Here is a 6590-nt window from a genome sequence, read left to right on the forward strand (position 1 = left end):
CATGGTCCACCGGCTCCAAGTAAAGCCAACCAGCAAGCCCGTGCGGCAAAAGAAGCGGGGCGCCGCCCCTGAACGATAGCAAGCAGCAGCCGAGGAGGTCAGCAAACTCCTCGAAGCTGGATTCATCCGGGAGATAGCTTACCCGGAGTGGCTCGCCAATGTGGTCCTCGTCAAGAAGGCCAACAGGAAGTGGCGTATGTGCGTGGACTACACTGATCTGAATAAAGCCTGTCCAAAGGACAGTTTCCCACTTCCCAGCATTGACCAGCTCGTGGACTCCACTTCGGGTCACGAGCTACTGGCATTCATGGACGCCTTCTCCGGATACAACCAGATCCGCATGGCGCCAGAAGATGAGGAGAAGACAGCCTTCATCACCGATGGGGGAACCTATTGCTACAAGGTGATGCCATTCGGCTTAAAAATGCCGGGGCAACTTATCAGAGGCTGGTTAGCCGGATCTTCAAAGATCAAATAGGCCGGAACATGGAGGTCTACGTGGATGACATGCTAGTGAAAAGCAAGGTGGCACAAAACCATATAGCCGACCTCAATGAAGCATTCTCCACGCTCCAAAAGTACCAAATGAAGCTCAATCCAGCTAAATGTGCATTCGGAGTCACCTCCGGCAAATTCCTCGGCTTCATCATTACACAGCGAGGAATCGAGGCCAATCCAGAGAAGATCCGAGCCCTTCAAAAGATGACGCCTCCTAGGACGGTCAAGGAGGTACAACGGCTCACAGGCCGAGTTGCAGCTCTCGAGAGGTTCATCTCCCGCTCGGCTGAGCGCTGCCTTCCATTTTTTGCGGCCCTTAAAAAGCCGAAGAACTTTCTGTGGTCGGACGAGTGCCAGCAATCTTTTAAAGAGCTCAAACATCTCCTGGCTTCCCCTCCCCTGCTCACAAAGCCGCAACAGGGTGAGATCCTCTACTTATACCTAGCTGTCTCCCCTGTTGCGGTAAGCTCGGTCTTGGTCCGAGAGGAGGACAAACTTCAAAAGCCAGTGTATTACACCAGCCGGGTCTTGAGAGACGCCGAGACCCGATACGCCAAGCTCGAGAAGACCGCCTATGCTCTGGTCATTTCGGCTCGGAGGCTCCGACCCTACTTCCAAGCCCATACAGTGGCTGTGTTGACCGACCAGCCGGTCAAGCAGATCCTACAGAGATCAGACCGTGCCGGCCGGATCACAAAATGGGCCATTGAGCTCGGGAAATTTGACATTGAGTACCGACCCAGACCGGCAATCAAAGCACAAGCACTCGCAGACTTTATAGCCGAGTGCACCATACCGGACGAGGACGAACCCGAGCCGGAGCCACTCATGGAGCAGACCCCGAGTTTGACATGGACTTTGCACGTCGATGGCTCGTCAAACTCGGGGGGTAGCGGAGCAGGGCTCATTCTCACCAGCCCAGAAGGGGTGGTCGCCGAGCAAGCCTTGCGCCTGGAGTTTCCTGCCTCTAATAATATGGCGGAGTACGAAGCACTCGTTGCCGGGCTCAAGCTAGCCAAGGAGCTAGGAGTGAAGGACTTGAGGGCCTACAGTGATTCTCAGCTCGCCGTCAACCAAATTATGGGCAACTTCGAAGCCAGAGACCCGACCATGCAGAAGTATCTCCAGAAGGTACGGGAACTCGCCTCGGCCTTGGACTCTTTCTACATCCAACATATTGCCAGGTCGGAGAATCTCAGGGCCGACCAGCTGTCAAAGCTGGCGTCCTCTCGTATGAGCGAGCTTCCCAAGGGGGCCGTGCTGGAGTATCTTCAAAAGTCCAGTACAGACGAGCCCGAGCAGACCTTCTGCACCGAGTTCGAGCCAAGCTGGATGGACGAACTCATCAGCTATCTACAAGACGAAGTCCTCCCCACTGATGAACGAGAGGCTCGCCAAGTGAAGCGCCTCGCCACCCGGTACATACTATACGAGGAAAACCTCTATCGAAGATCCTTCACTTCTCCACTCCTCAGATGTCTCCGCCCAACAGAGGCGGATTATGCCCTGCGTGAAGTCCACGAAGGAATCTGTGGAAACCATCTAGGAGGGCGAGCGCTGGCCCACAAAATTTTGCGCCAAGGATATTATTGGCCGTCACTACAGAAGAATGCCATGGACTTTGTCCAAAAATGTGACCGGTGCCAAAGGAATGCCAATGTTCAGCGCCGGCCCTCGGCTCCCTTGACTTCTATCAGTTCCCCTTGGCCTTTTGCCCAGTGGGGAATTGACATCCTAGGGCCATTTCCACTGGCCACCGGGCAAAGAAAATTTCTGATCGTCTCCATCGACTACTTCACCAAGTAGGTAGAAGCCGAGCCCCTTGCCCGGATCACCGAGCAGAAGATGCGGGATTTTATCTGGAAGTCCATTATTTGCAGATTCGGACTTCCCCGCATCCTTATTTCTGACAACGGTCGCCAGTTCGACAACATCCACTTCAGAGAGTTCTGCTTCGAGCTTGGCATTGACCACCGCTTCACCTCGGTCGCGCACCCTCAGACAAACGGAGAAACCGAGGTAACAAATCGTACCATTTTGCAGGGTCTTAAAGCCAGGCTCGACAAATCCAAAGGACAATGGGTCGAAGACCTATATAATGTCCTGTGGGCTTACCAGACCACGTTCCGTGTCCCCACCGACGAGACTCCCTTCAACTTAACATATGGAACGGAGGCCGTCATCCCACTGGAGATTGGGCTTCCCTCTCCAAGAGTCGAGCATCATGATGCCAGCTCCAACTCTTCGCAGCTCAGAAGTAACCTTGACTTGATCGAGGAAACAAGGGAGGCCGCCCGAGTTCGTATGGCGAGGTACCAGCAAAAGACAGCTCAGTACTACAACGCCAAGGTCAAAATCAAATCCTTCAGACCAGGGGACCTTGTCCTCAGAAGAGCTGAAGCCTCCCGACCTGCTGAGCAAGGAAAGCTGGCCCCCAATTGGGAAGGACCGTACCGAGTCACGCGCGTTCGCCGGCCCGGAACTTACCAGCTGGAGTCCCCAGACGGGACGCCCATTCCGCGGAGCTGGAGCTCTGAAAACCTCCGCGTGTACCATCAGTAGAACCCTAAGGGGTTCCCCATTATTCGATTATTGAACCTCGTTTTATGAATTCCATTTTATAATAAACTTACGGTCCGTATACCCATTTTGAGCTCACCAATTTCTCCTGATTATCTCATGATGTCAGGTTTATTTCTCCTACCTTGACCACGGTCAAGATGCCCTGCCACAACGGGATGCCCCGATCTGTCGGGACGGCCCGAGACGTCGGGAGATGAGTTAGCGGTCCTCTCTGACCGGACGAGCTCGGCTCGTGCTCCATCAGCTATGAGTTAGCGGTCCTCTCTGACCGGACGAGCTCGGCTCGTGCTCCATCGGCTATGAGTTAGCGGTCCTCTCTGACCGGACGAGCTCGGCTCGTGCTCCTACCCTGAGACGTCAGGATGTCCCAATATATTGGGATGCCCTGCCACAACGGGATGCCCCGATCTGTCGGGACGGCCCGAGACGTCGGGAGATGAGTTAGCGGTCCTCTCTGACCGGACGAGCTCGGCTCGTGCTCCATCGGCTATGAGTTAGCGGTCCTCTCTGACCGGACGAGCTCGGCTCGTGCTCCTACCCTGACCACGGTCAGGATGCCCCGAGACGTCGGGATGCCTCGATCCGTCGGGATGCCCCGAGACGTCGGGATGCCCCGGCTATAGGGATGCCCGAGACGTCGGGAGATGAGTTAGCGGTCCTCTCTGACCGGACGAGCTCGGCTCGTGCTCCATCGGCTATGAGTTAGCGGTCCTCTCTGACCGGACGAGCTCGGCTCGTGCTCCATCGGCTATGAGTTAGCGGTCCTCTCTGACCGGACGAGCTAGGCTCGTGCTCCATCGGCTATGAATTAGCGGTCCTCTCTGACCGGACGAGCTCGGCTCGTGCTCCTACCCTGACTATGGTCAGGATGCCCCGAGACGTCGGGATGCCCCAACTATAGGGATGCTCGAGACATCGAGATAAGTCAGCGGTCCTCTGACCGGACGAGCTCGGCTCGTGCTCCATCGGCTTCAGCCAACGAGTCCGGCCCGCTCTTCGTCATTGGATTTCTGTCGACGCCCTCCAAAAACGGAGTCCGAGCAGAGAAGCGTCTTCAGTCGCCTCGGCGCCAGGACGCACACGGTACAAGAGAAGCGTCTTCAGTCGCCTCGGCGCCAGGACGCACACGGTACAAGGTACCTATTTATTTAATGTCTTTACATTACCTATTATTGGATTTCTGTCGACGCCCTCCAAAAACGGAGTCCGAGCAGAGAAGCGTCTTCAGTCGCCTCGACGCCAGGACGCACACGGTACAAGGTACCTATTTATTTAATGTCTTTACATTACCTATTATTGGATTTCTGTCGACGCCCTCCAAAAACGGAGTCCGAGCAGAGAAGCGTCTTCAGTCGCCTCGGCGCCAGGACGCACACGGTACAAGGTACCTATTTATTTAATGTCTTTACATTACCTATTATTGGATTTCTGTCGACGCCCTCCAAAAACGGACACCGAGCAGAGGAGCGTCTTCAATCGCCTCGGCGAAGGAGTGCTCATAACACCGACACATTATTGTACCAAGTCCGGTGAATCCCCGTCACGAGCTGACGAGTATCCAATCCATTTGCAAGAGAAGAATCCGGTTCGCCCCGGCAACTCGAGGCCCGGATTCGAAATTCGCCGCATTAAGAAGTCTTAAGTCCTAACGACCGCCCTAGGGCTTGGTCGAATTCTGGACTAGGCTCGGAAAAACTTTCCGAGCCCAAATCCTTGGTACAAGCACAAGCGTTGTTATACCACTAGTCGAAGAACCGAGCAATGGAGCTCGGCAAGCCAAACTCAAACTCAAACCCTGTGGCGGGAAAAGCTGAGGCCCTAGAGCCCATATCCTCGGAGCCTAAAACGGATCCGAGCAGAAAAACTTAGGCTACGGCAGACGAGTTTTCAAAAAAAAGAAATGTATATTCATTTCAAAAAGGCCCGTAGGCTAAGTACAAAATCCGGGTTTGGCCCTTACAGTATGAGAAGCCATCCCGACTTAACAAGAAATGACAATTACATCGGAGGCTCGAGCTCGACCACCTCGGCTTCGGCAGTACCAGGAGTGGTTGGCTCGGCTGCCGGTACCTCTTCGATGGCCTCGGCAGCAATAGGAGTAGCCTCGGGGGCGACCTCGGTCACTTCGGGGACAGCTACGGCCGCCTCGGCCCCCGGAGTTTCTGCCTCCGCCTCCGGAGTTTCTGCCTCTGTTTCCGCCCTCCCCGCTCCCGGCTGGAGCAGGTTAACATCAAAATCCGGGAGAAGCCGCCGCAGCTGATTGCGGAAATCCCGGAAGCCTTGGATCAGCCCGTTCACGCCCTCCTCAGCCATGAGTTCGTGAAACTCTCCCGACTCACGGAAGAGCTTCACTGCGTTTTGGGTGTTCTCCTGGGCCTCTATCTCCCGGGCCTCGTGGTAAGCGGCTCTCCGCTCGAGGCCCCTCAGCTCCTGCTCGAGCTCCGAATGTCGGAGGCGGGCATCTCCCACCTCCTGCTCGCGGGAGGCCAACGCCTGCTCGGCCTTAGCCAATCGAGCCTCCGCGGCGCGCAGCTCGGACCTTGCCAATGCGTGCGCGCCCTTCTCTTCATCGAGCTCGGCGGTCAGAGCTTGAATCCTTTCATCGGATGCTCCGACCTTCTCTTGGAGCACCCGTTGTTCGGCCTCAGAGGCCTGGTACTTCCCTTCGGAGGCTTGGTATTTCGCCTCGGCGGCCATGTACCTTCTCTGGGCCTCCTCATAACCGCGCTGGCACCTCCGGGCTTTCTCCCGGTATTCTTGAACCAGGTGCATCAGCATCTCCGTCTCGTGCAAATACTGTAAAAAAGACAAAGGAAAACATAAGGCGCCGCTAGTAGAAAAGCAATACAGATTACTCAGGCGAAAAATTTTGCTTACCCGGACGGAGTTGCAGCGCGTAGCGTCCATAAAAGCGTTGTAGCTCATGGACTGCATTATGGCCCGGTCGGCCGGGAGCAGCGCGAGCCGAAAAACTTCGCGCGCCACTCGCGGGTTTTCGAGGGCCGAATCGCCCTCGAACACCGACCAGGTGGGTGCGAAGGGCACCCGTTCTTCCAAGCTCAAAAGGCCCGAGAGGCCAGCGCCATCTGGCCTAGGTGGAGCCGACCCCGAGGCTCCTTGACTGCTCCCCGGCTGGGAGCTAAGGGGCTGGGGTCGGGCGAGCGGCTGGTCTAACCGCCGCACAACTATAGCGGGGCGTGCAAGCACGGGACCCGCTGAACTCCTCCCCTGGTCGGCAACTGGAGCCTCCTGCCGACCAGGGACTTGCATCAAGGGCGCCGGGCATGGGGGCGCCATCGGGGTTCTGGAGCCCGAGCCCCCGGAGCCCGCGCCCTCTCTCCGATCAGCCTCAGGGCGCGCGGGCTGAGAAGGCCCCGCCTCGGAGATAGCGGGACGAGAAGGCCCCGCCTCGGGATGCGTAGGGCGGGAGGAACCCGCCTCGGCCACCACCGCCGCCGAGGGAGTCGAGGTTACCGAGACCTTCTGCTTCTTTCTCGGCTCCGCGGGCT

The sequence above is a fragment of the Phoenix dactylifera genome, chromosome 7 (assembly GCF_051530095.1).
Source record: "Phoenix dactylifera cultivar Ajwa chromosome 7, Ajwa_hap1_PhDact_Kaust_v1.1, whole genome shotgun sequence".
NCBI lineage: Eukaryota > Viridiplantae > Streptophyta > Magnoliopsida > Arecales > Arecaceae > Phoenix > Phoenix dactylifera.